We start from the raw sequence: 13,846 nt of genomic DNA, 5'->3' as shown, positions 1-13,846 counted from the left end.
AGTTCAAATGGCGTGTCTTCATTTTATGACTTGAATCTCAGGGTCTATTGGATTTGATACAACCAATTTGTAGCAATAGAATTTAATAAATACAAACAAGTAAAATTAGATAGTCAATTCCTCAAATTAATTTACCTATATTATCAGATATTTTAGTTCCATTTCTGCCAAAACTATCCTGAGAGAAATTTAAAACAATTGTATAATTAATATTAAATTAAAGAACATTCATATCATGGGGGTTGCTATTATGTACTTTAATTTTTTTTTGTTATTGTTGTTGGGCTGGAGAGATAGCTTAGCAGTTAAGCACTTGCCTGTGAAGCCTAAGGACCCTGGTTAGAGGCTCAATTCCCCAGGACCCACGTTAACCCTGGCATGCTCATTTTCTCTCTCTCTCTCTCTCTCTCTCTCTCTCTCTCTCTCTCTCTGCCTCTTTCGCTCTCTGTCACTCAAATAAATAAATAAATAAAATTTAAAATAAAAAATAATTTTTTGGCTTATTTTCATTTATTTATTTGAGAGTGACAGACAGAGAGAGAGAAAGGGAGTGAGAACCAGTGCGCCGGGGCCTCCAGCCACTGCAAACGAACTCCAGATGTGTGCGCCCCCTTGTGCATCTGGCTAATGTGGATCCTGGGGAATCAAGCTTTGAACCAGGGTCCTTAAGCTTCACAGGCAATCACTTAACCACTAAGTCATCTCTCCAGCCCTGTAATTTTTATATATAATTTAAAAATACAGATAAATGGTTATCAATACTTACATCCAAAATAATGAATCATTAATCTATCCAGCAAACAGATATAGAAAAGTGGAATTTATACAAAGGAGCACTAATCAATAATGGAAACTCTATAATAGCACTTACCCAGTCATAACTTTATTACAAAAGTAGTTCTAAACCTTTAATCAATTATAAGTTACTATATATAAGGTGCCATATGATATTAAAAATGTTGTGCTCACTTCGGCAGCACATATACTAAAATTGGAACGATACAGAGAAGATTAGCATGGCCCCTGTGCAAGGATGACACACAAATTCGTGAAGCGTTCCATATTAAAAAAAAAAAAATGTTGATCGTTTTGTTTGTACCTGTGGAATCTAGAAGTGACAGTATAAACCAAAATGAAAAAGTAGAATAATGAGGGTCTAAATTTCAGAAAAGAAAGTTCACAGAAATCAAATAAGTCATGGTGAGTCTATATAGAAGAGGAAGCAAGAAATGTATGTAACACTTTGCAAATGGCTGCTGGAAACGTGGCAGAAATTTGGTAAAGAAATTTTTGTTCTTGGGGGAAAAGGAACTCCTATTAGAACCTATGTGTGGGCTGGAGTGATGACCCAGCAGTTAATAGTTTTTGCTTGCAAAGCCTGATACTGCAAGTTTGATTCTCCAGTAATCACATAAAGCCTGTTTTGCAACGCGGCACATGTTCTTGGAGTTTATTTTCAGTGGCAGAAGGCCCTGTCGTGCTCATAACTCTCTTTCTGCCTGCCTCTTTCTCTCTCCATTTCTCTAAATGAATGAATGAATGAATATATGAATAAATAAATAAATAAATAAATAAATAAATAAATAAATAAATAAAAATTTTTTAACCTATATGGCCATGACCCCATGTCTCAGGTGAAAGACTAGTTATTTAGCCCCATCTTAGTCCAGAACATCAATGAACAAAATAGGGCTTCCTTCATCCTCTCTGTCTGTGGAAATGTACCAGCACTGACAAGAGAGAAGCACTGTGCAACTGCATTACCAATTAGCACAATTTGAAACACTATCTGCATAATTTTTAAAAGTGTTGGGAATACAGGTATGAATGGTTTAAAAAAATTAATCAGGTCATCAAACTAGAATATTGAGAAAGTACTAAAATGCAGATGAATCTCACTCTATTCCCGTACCTACAAAATGGTTACATTCCCACTTAGAAGACAAGATCGATCATTTTCTCTCCCTCTTTTCCTTACATAAATATTTGCTTACAGCTTCTATCACTGCAACTTTGTGTGCCAGCACTCATGTACTGGTACCTGATAAAATGAATCCCCGTCCTTCTAATTCTGCTTTGCCCTCTGTCCCCTTCTGTATTTGTACTGGCATGAGAAGTTCTAGTTCCTCTAAATGAGTCATGTGGGACAAGAAAATTAATTTATTTGAGCAGTTGCATATAAACGTTGCCCAGAATAGAATCATAAAACAGCTCAGTATTTACATAAGATCCCTATAACTGATGACCTTTTAAAGTCTTGTGTGAAGAGTCCAAGCAGCTGTCAAAGAAGCTACATGGGAAATACCAAGATGAACAGAAATCCAGGCTTGTCCCTTGAATTCCAACTCTGTAGCATGGCACAGAGTGAACCTAGATGAAGAAAATGCACAGAATTCTTGGTGGAATGAAAACATCCATTGAAGATGACATCTAGCTAATATCATAGTTGAATTTGTCACAATTATGGTATTTAACTTTGCTAATTACAACTGTGTACTTACATTTTTTTTACCATAATGGAAAATATCTAAGTTTAAAGCTGTGCCACCAACAAGTTATCTATACTGTGTGCCCTTTGACAACTTTGAACTACAAAAAAAAATTGCAGTAAACAAAGAACGCTGCATCTAAGAACACTTATAGTTGAAGCATAAGACAAATGTTATGGACTGAAAGCTCCACCAACATGAAGAACTTCATTCCTTCAATGTTTCAGATTCTGTACTTCCCACCAAAAGGATGAAGAGCCACAATTCCACTTAAAGTCTTTGAAGGTAGGGAGTGACTTTCCCAAGCAAAACACTCATGAAATGAAACAGATTTCTCCACATACAAATGAGTATCAAGATGGAATGATGAAATTATTGTAAATGCATATAAAATTACTTGAAAATCAGCTACATAGAATGGTAATTAACCATCTAAAAGTTAAATGAATACAATATTATACAGGACACTTCAGTTTGATGATTAAAAATAAGAAGTTCTTTTTAGCTATTAGCATAAGGAGCTAAGAGGACAAGATGGCCTTGTTAGAGAAAAAAAAATGTGAAGGAAATGCAAAGCCTATGGAGATACTCTGGACATTCTACTTTCAAAGGAAGAAAATGGATCTGAAAAGTCTATTACTGAAAAGAAGTTTATAAAAATTTGAGGGATAAATTTATTTTCGAATAAGAAATGATAGCAAAACAAAGTTAAATGGCTAATACACACCAAACACAAAATAGTAATGAGTATATCTATCTGAAAAATAGCAGATATTTTCATATATTTATTAATCATCCAATATCATCTCTTTACAAAAATGTGTCTACATTGAGTATACATTAAAATAAGTAATATGTAGTAAGAGAAAAGTAGACTGGCCCCTCAAGGAGCCCATAGATTACTGGGCAAGATTCAGAAGTTACTCATAAATTACAGGAGCACATTGCTCTACACTGAAACATAAATCATGGTGAGAATGCTCCTGTCAATAAAGGGCTGAGGAGGCATTAAAGATGAGATGCAGATTGAGACCCTTACTCAATGCTTCCAGGCGCTTCTCATGCACTAGCATGAAAAAAAAAAAAAAATCAGAGACAAAGTGAGAAATTGGGAACAATTTTATTACTGGGTGGAAAATAACACACTGAAGGTTAGTGACATTCTTTGTTTTCATTTTTTAAATAATTTTTGGTTTATTTTTATTTATTTATTTAATACCGATAGTCAGGCAGAGAGAGAAAGAGGCAGAAAGAGAGAGAATGGGGGCATCTGGGCCTCCAGCTACTGCAAACAAACTCCAGATGCATGTGCCACCTTGTGCATCTGGCTTACATGGGTACTGGGAAATCAAGCCTCAAACCGGGGTCCTTAGGCTTCACAGGCAAATGCTTAACTGTTAAGCTATCTTTCCACCATCAGTTGCACTTCTTGAGAGGGAGAGCTGTATCATTCAGGATTTTGGTTAATGATTAGTTTCTTTTCTCACTGTTAGGACAAAATCAGTGTAAGTGAGGAAATGTTTATTTCTGCTTACAATTGAAGGTTACAGTGCAATGTTATAAGGAAGATATCGAGTCAAGAGCTTTCAGCTGGTCATAAAGTGATCAACCAGGAGTCACAAGGTAGTGAATACTTCTGTTCATCCAACACTTTCTTTTTTTTTTTATCTAGTCTAGGACCCCAATCTCCACAACGATGCTGCCCATAGTTAAAGTGTGACTTCCTACCTCAATTAACCTAATCAAGGCAACCCTTCAAAGACACACCCAGAGACTAATTTACTCTAGACAATTCCTTACAGGCATGATTTGTGGCAGTTTCCTAATTGATTCTAGATCCTGTCAAGCTGACAAGGAACAATCACAGATAGCACCTTAGTATCAAACATTTTTGGAAGGAAGGATTATTTATTAGTTAATGGAGAGTTAAGAATGTTAGGAATAGGTCAGGCTTTTCCTAGAATAAGGTTGAGTTTCCTATTCTGTCTTTAAATGGGATGTTCAGATGTCTTACTGCATCAGAGGCCTGATAAAAGCAGGCAATTTTGCAAGCCTAATGATTTGTACATGTTATTATAACAAAGCATAGGATAGCTACCAGTTATCTTGGTCAGCCATTTTATTCCCACAAATTTTGGGTGGTCTTGGGTGAACCTGTACTTAAGTGAACATGTATTTTAGTGCTATAGTGATAGTCACATGTTCCCTTGCTTGAAATTTAGCTGTGAGGTTACATCAGCCTCTCCACAGCACTTGCTTTTGCTTTTCACATCCTCCTGATGTCTATACAGCCTGTATCACAACACAGAAGAAGAATTCAATCCACAGTAATGCAGGATTTGGGGGTTTAGGAGGGGGTCTTCCAAACTTACAAACCCCAACTATCATTTTTATTTTTAAGAAAGTGTTAATAAATACAGACTCAAGGAGAATGAATTATGAGTTATTGAGTTCATTTAGTGAGAAATCACAAATTGTGGAGTTTATTTAAGGGAGATTGGGGTCTAGAAAAAAGCTAGAACAGAGTCATGAGCATGTGGATGACAGGAAACACACTTGGGTGGAAGGCACAGCACAGTTCATTAGGTTTCACTCAAGAGAAATGGAGGTCTAGGAAGAGGCCAAGGCAGTGCCATAAGCACATGGAAGATAGGATCTAGGAGATTATGTAGGGAGATTTAGAAGAAGCACACACTCATGTGAAAAGCACAGCATCCCCATGGAAGAAAATTAAGAGATCATGCAATGGAGGACTAAGGAAGAATAACAGAAAGAAAACATGAAAGCAGAGAGCAGGAAATTCAGATGTTTAATCTGGAGTAAAGAGAGTTACACCCATGCTTACCCCAAATTTACAGAAATTATACAGGTAGCAGACCTAGAGTTTAGAGGAAATACCCACATGTTAGGTCTAGAGTATAAAGGAAATATATATACATGGTAGACTCTGAGATAAGAGGGAAACCATACATGCAATTAAAGTGAGAACTTATCCTGCAGCATAAAGCAGAGGCAAGCAGAAACACTGCTCACCCCTGCCCATCCCAGCTGGGTAGGAAAAGTCAGAATTAACTTGTGTCCAGACTGAGATCACAGGGCAGAGAGAGGCACCAAGTTCGGCCTGGACAAACCTTAATAGTAGACTGAAAATGTATTCTTTCATCAGACTCAAGTATGTAAGAGCAAGACCCACTTGGTTTGCAGATTCAAATGGTTGACCCAGAAGGCCAACCCACCTAAGTAGTATGAGAGACTGAAGAGAACAGGAGGTGCTGCAGCTATTACGGATGAAACTGGATCAGACATGAGTTCCATGCCTGCCAAGGTGAAGTGGCATCTTCTGGGTTTCTCTTTGGCTGTCCCTAATTGAAATTGAGAAGCCGGGTTTCTCCCAGATCTCCTTCAGCCACAGCCTGACTCAAGTTCAGAGGCCAGTCCTATAGGATGCAAGGCTTATTATGTATATCATATTGTAACTATGACCATCAGCAAGCACTTATAGTGAAAAGAAAACATATAATGTGGAAAGCTATTGAATGGGCTACTCTAGAGTGTGATTCTAGAGAGCCTCTAAGTGTGATGAAAATAGATTTGTATCACTTGCCCATAAAAACTATTGTATTCATTATAAATTATGGGAAAATAAATTAAAAATTAAAACAAACCTCACTTTTAATTTACCTAACACCCCATTCATTGCTGAGATTATGTATTTTCTGTGTTTGATTTTTTTTCCTAAAAGACCTTAACTTTTACTTCTGTATATTTAAGCTTAGACCTTTTTTAACCTTTTATTGACAACTTCCATCAATGTAGAGAGTTTCCCATGATGATAATCCCCTCCCAACAGTCTCCTTTTCCAATCCTAAATACCCCCTTAGCTAAAACTCTTCCTACCATCCAGTCTCTTCTATTTTGATGCCATCTTTTTTTCCCCTCCTATTATGCAGGTCTTGTGTAAGTAGTGTCAGTCACCATGAGGTCATGAATATCAAGGCCACTTTGTATTTTTATGACAGCATTGTGAGAGTCCTCCCCTTCTTTTGACTTTTGATTTTCTTTCTGCCACTTCTACAATGTTCCCTGAGCCTTGGAGGGTGTGATAGAAATGGCTCAAATAAGCATATACTATTAAATGTTCTCAAGAAGTGCTTTATTTTCTTAAGCAGACAGACCCCAAATGTTTCCTCACATTTTCACTGTGAAAAGCCTTGTGATTTCTCAAACCTGTATGCACATGTCAGTGCTTCCAGAAAAAGGTATTGAGTGAGAGGACCTAGGTGACATATCAGCATGCATTTGTTTTACCTTTCAATTATTTTATCAATGTATACTCTATCTCTCCACATAGACTTTCCTATCTGTCAGGATTGGAATTAGCTCTTAAACAATTTGTCTCTTCTAGACATATAGTCAGTGTTAAAGAAAAATACTTGATTAATTAAGCTGTTAAATCTTAGTCTTAAGTAAGGATTTGATCACCTACTTTTAGAAGTCCATGCTGAGAGGTGGCATTCAGTTTAACAGGCCTGAGATGAACAAGAATCTCAAGGCAAGTCACCTGGACTTTCACCCATGAAATCCTGGGACTTGCATGTTGTAAACCTTTCAGTCTATTTCAATGTTACAACCATAAATTACCTAATTCTTTTTAACACCATTAGTTGATCCCTGAAACACTTGCATTAGTTGACCTCGAACTTCAGTGAGCTCATATCTGAACCTGAGTTATTATCCTTCCTTTTATGCTTATTTCAATTTTCCAAAGGGAAACTACTCTAAGGGTGGCCTTCCCCTGAGGTGACAGTATGATGTAATGACATTCAGGTCACAGTGTCATGAGCCATTGTCCAGAAAGTGATAACCCCCATGTCTACCAATTCATCCTTGAATGCTGAGGTTGGTTTCAATCTAGCCAAATGGAAAGTAGCCAGCCAGGATCAGATATTTACCACAAACTGTCCACTCTGAGCTATTTTAAGAAACCTGAAGTTCATAAAAGCATGGTGAGGCAGCAGACAGAATTCAGAGTGGTACTTTGCAAAATCATTTCCTATGGCAAGCAGAATTTGTTTGGTATCCTCCTCAGTTTGCTGCATCTAAAAAAAAAAAAAAAAAAAGGAAAAGCAGCTCTTTTTTTCCTCTTCCCCTCCTCCCCTCCCTTAGGGCCTCAGCTTGTGTCTGTGCATAAGTCCCGGGGTCTTGGGTGTCAAATGTCAGGCCTTGTACTGAGCTGTCAGAGAGAAGAATGGTCTGTGATGATTGATGACTGGGAGGCCTGAAACCCAAACCTCCACCGCAAATGCTTCTTTTACAAAAAAGCTGGGGCTCCCCACAGCGCCTATGTACAAGGTCACTTCGCATACCATTACACCCACTGCTGTAGGCTCCCAACAAGCCAGGCCATTCACACTCAGCCCAGCTCACGTCTCTCCCTCCATCCTTCTTCATCTCCCCTCATAGGAACGCTGAAATGCCTGAATACTTAATCCCAATCAACTACAATATATATATATATATATATATATATATGAAAATGTGGTCTTTTCATCTGGTTTCCTTGTCTCTTGTTTGTCCTCAGGCTATATTTGTTCTGAGAAGCCATAGACTGGGGCTTTCTGGAGCACAAGTCAGATGACAAGATTATTAATGGGAGAAGGGCAATGTCATATCTGATTTCATGCATATTCATGAAGGGAGCCACACAGCTGGGACCATGTGCTATGGAGAGGGAAAATAAAGAGTGCTCTGCCCCCAACCCTAGGCATGAAAATGTCATTGTGGAGATGAGGAGCCTGATTGGGAAAGTTTAAGTGACTGTATCCTTTATTTTGAAAGAAAGAGGGTAGAATTTACAGTAACAGTCCCCACCTCAAAGCTGCTTCTTCAGCTTTTCCGGCCAAGTTCAGTAACTCTATCCGCATGTAGAATCCCACACAGAAGGTCCAGTACCTAGGCGTTCTCCATGTCAAGTAAACAGAAATACAACTTTCACCAGTGATGTCAACAAATGCAGTTTGTATATTGGGGCAATAAAAGAAGAAAAAAGACAGAAAATGAATGTTAAACAAGAGACAAGAAGCAGTTCCTCAGGGCAATTAAAAATATGGAAGATTCTCCCAATACAAGATAAATTGATTAGTTATGGATTAGACAATGTAATCATAACAGGGATAAATCTTATCTGGATACTAATGCCCAGATCAAATATCCTTTTCAGTCCCAAGAAAATAAGTGCCAGGAAAGCATTCCCAGTGTTAATTTTGTAACCCAGACATGCATCAATCTGTTGCCCCACCATAGTGGCACTCTGGAATTCCCATGTGGTACCATAGACCCTGCTGATCATACTAACAGAATGACAACAGAGGAAAGCTAGTCACGAAATCATGATGTGCATCTTGCTGAAAAAAAAAAAAAATCTAAGAGGAATTGATAAGGGAACTGTTGGGAAGACAACTCTCCTGAGCCATCATGCAGTGTTTATACAGCTATAAGATCAGTGATGACTGAGAGAAAACACAATAAATGTCCCCAAACATGAAAGGTGGTCTATTGCACACCTCCTTTCTTAATTATGCACACTTTCTTTCCTTTTATTTTATTTTTCTCTTTTCTTTCTTTCCTTCTTTTTTCTTTCATTGGGCTGTGAAAATAAATTCCCATTGCAGGTCATAATGAGTTCTCTGTATAGTAATAAACCAACTAACCTACCTGTTCCCCCTCATTGTCAACCCCCTTAGTTACTGTTGAATTTAAAAGTGATGTTCAACTTTCCAGAAGGTCATAGAACCACACCTCAACCATACTCAGTCAAAAAATATTTTTAGTTATTTTGATTCTTCTCCCTCTTCTGAGAGGTGGAGGATCCTGGGAAGTTGCAGACTGAGCCAGGGGTCCAGGCATGTAAAACAAAATTTCAACCACTGAGCTATAGCCAATGCCCTGCCCCGCCACCACTCATCCAACAGTGTTTAACCTATGCAAGCATATGGTCTAAAACCTCTTTTACCTTGCACAGGAAGCATGCAGGATTGGATGTATTGTGTAGACTCAGAGCATAGACTAAACAGTTCAATGATATATGACTTACCAGTGTTTATATTTTGGGATTCTTATAGCAAAGAATTAAAACTTTGAAATAATGTCTATGAAGCTATTTAATGCAATATTATTAATATCAACATAACATTTTAATGAAAAAATATATCATATTAACCCATTAACAAATGATTATATTATTGTCATTCCACTGGAAATTATAAAGTGATACTTTCATATTCTGATATGATATATTTAGTAGTTTCTTTTGAGGTAAGGTCTCAGTCTAGCCCAAGCCAACCTGGAATTCACTTTGTAGTTTCAGGCTGGCCTAGAATTCACAGCTATTCTCCTACTTCTTCCTTAGTGCTATGCTTAAAAGTGATGCACCACCATGCTTGACCTCTACTCTAGTATTTTAGAATGATTGTATTCTAGGATGGTGTGAATGGATACTTTTTTGTTGTTATTTGTTTGTTTGTTTGGTTGGTTGGTTGGTTTTTGGAGGTTTGGAGGTAGGGTCTCACTTTAGCCCAGGCTGATCTGGAATTCACTATGTAGTATCATGATGGGTGGCCTTGAGTTCATGGTGATCCTCCTACCTCTGCCTCCTAAGTGCTGGGATTAAAGGCATGAATCACTGTGCCTGGATTGAATACATTTTTTTTTAACTCAAGTAAATAGCAGTCATTAGTTTAATAGGTCCCATGTACAGTCATGTTTAATATGGGAAAAGATAGTAAGTGTTCCTACCTACTTACCATCTCCCATGAAATGATAGAAGAGGTGACTTGTGTATGAGATATTACGTATCAAACTTCAAGATTCTGGATTTAATTATCCTCATTTGGTAAACATTGAATCATGCAAAATTAAAGGGCAATAAGAGAAATACTTAATTTTTAGTTCAGTGTAAATGAAATAATAATTGTTCTTCAGAGATCCTTACTAGTTACCTATGAGAAGTATGGGAACATTGGTAGAATAAGTTTAGTATGGTTCTCCATTTGGGGGGCCCTGAAGAATAACTTCTTCATTATCTCTTTTTTCTCAGGCCATGATTCAGATGCCTAAGTCCTTTTAACAATAAGTAGGTTATAGAGACTCAAATTTCAAAATCCACAAGTCCAATGTTTGGAATTTAATATAGGTAATGTTTTTTTCTTTAAATTTCAACAAAAATATAAGTACTGCACTTAGTTAAGTTAAATAGTTTATATTAAACATTGATTAATAAATATTAAATGTTTTAATAGAATGCTAATAATACATTAGGTTTTACATAAAACATACCATAAAATATATTAAATTTAAATATTTATGTCTAATAATAATGGGGATTCCTGGGGGAAATATGTTCTGGGATCTCCATCTACAACCGTGTTTTCTTTCTCTCTTATTATTCCATTTTTTTAACTGAACAGGGGATAGCATATATGGGTACACACTCTCAGTGTGCAGGGTAAAAGCCATGAAGTGAGTAAACAGAGGAAGAGACAGAGAAATGAATGAGGTCTGAGGGACAAACTTTGCTGCCTATTACTGTCTATGATTGGTTCTTCATTGCAGGGGAGAGACTTTGAAGCCTATGTTGAACTTCAGGGTGAAGAATATGAAGGGAATAACTTTAGGAGCCAAAGTGTAGCAGAGGTGGCAAGAAAGGCAGAATTCTACCTTGATAGCCAACCAAGCAGGAGTTGGATGGATAAATGGGATGCTCACAGTAGATGAGCAGAACCAGAAAGGGTGCCTATGTCCTGAGGAGGTGCTGATCTCACACAGATCTGCAGAACCAGGTAGGTTGAATTGCATTGCAAGAGTGAAGTAAAGTTTTTATCATTATGGGATGGGCTGGAAAATTAATGCAGCCCATAGACTCAGCCAGGGAGCCCCTGAGCTGCAAACTTAATCTTGCCTGCATATTAAAAACACCTGGGGAGCTTTAAAAACATACCAGTGGAGGCCCCACCCCAATTTAATTAAGCCAGAAATGCTGGAGGTCAGAGGCCAGAAACTGATATTTTTTAAAGTTTGCAGACTTAAATTTGAGGTTAGAGTTAAGCCAAGGTGTGAGGCATATGCATCTGGCTGGGATGAGTGAAGAAAAAATAGAGTTGAATACTAGCAGAGATTTCCTTATTTGGTCTGCAATCAAGATTCTCCAGTCTGTGGTGGTAGTTGCTTAAGTAACAGCTATGTATTGTCCCATGCTATTGGCTTCTAGCATCTTTGCTTCACATATGATCTTCTGAGGCACATACTCCTGCAGGTCCTGTGGATGCAGAGTTCATAACAGGAGGAGGAGCACTGGAATGTGAACGCAACTACACCTGAGTAATGAATCCATCATTGCAGTCATGGGATATTCAGATCCAGGACTGCTGGATTGTAGAGATAAGCATTGACTAGTGCTGTGATTTACAAGTGTCACCCAAAGTCAGTGTCTTACAATCTTGGTAATCAGTCTGTGGTGCTATTGGGAAATTGTGTATCCTTTAAGAGGTGGGAACTAGCAGAAGGAAGTTAGGTAGTTGGAGGTGTTCCCTTGAAGATGATACTGTGGCTTCCTTCTCTCCCTCTCCCTCTCTCTTCTTTGTTTTTCCTCTTCCTTCTCGACCTAAGATGAACAACTTTGGTCTGCATTTTGCTTTCTGACATAGTTATTGGCATCATGACAGGTCCAAAAGCAGTAGAACAACAGGCAATGGAGTAAAACTTCTGAAATGCCTTTCCACTTTACAAGTTATCTCAGGTATTTTATTACCATGACAAAAAGATGGCTAACACAATGTAATGTCAAAGGAGTACAGTTATTGATTAAACCTTTCTTAAAAGTGTCCCCCCTCCAAAAACATGTTCCAACCATTTATCTTGTATACACCTTCTACTCCAAGAGTGGTTCTATACCAGCAACAAATGTCTGCACATATTGATTAGTCCAGTGTGTTTGACATTGTTTGGCTTCTCCCCTCTTAAGCAAAGATTACCAAACTAGCTGTTCTAAATTATTATAACATGTTATTTTAAAAATACATTATTATTATATTTATTATATTATATTATATTATTATTATAACATGTTATTTTAAAAATCAGCAGATAATGTAATAATGATAGCAATAACAACAACATTAGTAATTAACAGTAATAGTAATGACTCAGCAACACCATCAAGAAAGCCTCAAGACTCAGACCCAATCTCCAGGCCCCAAACTGTGCATTTTGCTAGGAAATTGTTGGCAGGATGGCTTCTAAAATGGTTTGGTGATGAATGTTTTACTTTATATACACAGATTTACAACATTACGTACCCATCATACGTGTCAGTAGTTTCTAAGTTCGTCAGCTACCTCTAAAGTTTGTATTTAAAGATAAAGTCTAGATCCTAGCAAGCAATCCCCAGTAAGTTGATATAGTCTTTGTGTGTCAGAGCCAACCCAAACTCTACTGTATCATGACTACAGTGTTAAATGGAGTACTACCACTTTTCTACCATATAAATATAGACATGTTTGTAAAAGTATGTCTATGATACAGGTTTACAAGATAGGATTCACATTATATTACTTAACTCTCACATGAATGGTAAGTGGTGCAGCCAGAATTTCAAATCCATGCTTCTCTGAATCCGGGGTGTCCCAATGCCATTAAGAGAATCTTAAATTTCTCTACATAAATGAGAGTTTTATCAAAAAAAGAAAAAAAAGAAAAAGAAACAAGTGGAGTTTCTTTGCCACACCTCCCAAAATGGTGTATTCTTTTTTACTTCCTTCATATACTTAGGGGGTTTTGCCTTCAGGTTTTTTAAATATTTTATTTATTTATTTTTATTTGTTAAAGAAAGAGAGATAGAAAGAATGGGCACACCAGAACATCCAGCTGCTGCAAATGAATTTGAGACACATGGCCCCCTTGTGAATCTGGTTAACATGAGTCCTGGGGAATTGAACTTGGGTCCTTTAGCTTTTCAGGCAAACATCTTAACTGCTAAGCCATTCCTCCAGCCCACCTTCAGGTTTCTTTTCTTTTTTTTTTTTTTAATGATATAGTGCAGACTCATCACTATTTCCCTCCTCTTGGTAGGAAACCTTGAAGATTACAGAACAGGATGTTATCTGGAGAAGAAGATTTTTATCTTTTGCTCAGTTGCTTCCAAGGATGGCCCTGTAATTGATTTTCAAAGAGTAATATAGACAGAACTACTTACAATTTGGGGGGAGTATCAGTTGTTGGTATGATTCTGCTCCTTTTCCATCTTCCTCTTAGCTGTAAGTTACAGTATCCAGGAGGCACCATCCTAGGCCATGTGGTAGAAG

The 13,846-nt window shown here is 37.5% G+C and overlaps 1 non-coding gene across 1 annotated transcript; it reads left to right on the top strand.

Annotated features, from left to right (window-relative positions):
• The first annotated feature begins 961 nt into the window (after positions 1-961).
• On the top strand, positions 962-1,068 carry LOC123459638. Its single transcript, XR_006636397.1, has one exon. It is a non-coding gene; the product is annotated as a U6 spliceosomal RNA (small nuclear RNA).
• The last annotated feature ends 12,778 nt before the right edge of the window (positions 1,069-13,846 follow it).

This window comes from Jaculus jaculus, chromosome 3 (genome assembly GCF_020740685.1).
Source record: "Jaculus jaculus isolate mJacJac1 chromosome 3, mJacJac1.mat.Y.cur, whole genome shotgun sequence".
Taxonomy (NCBI): Eukaryota; Metazoa; Chordata; class Mammalia; order Rodentia; family Dipodidae; genus Jaculus; species Jaculus jaculus.
This window is presented reverse-complemented; position numbering and strand designations above follow the sequence as displayed.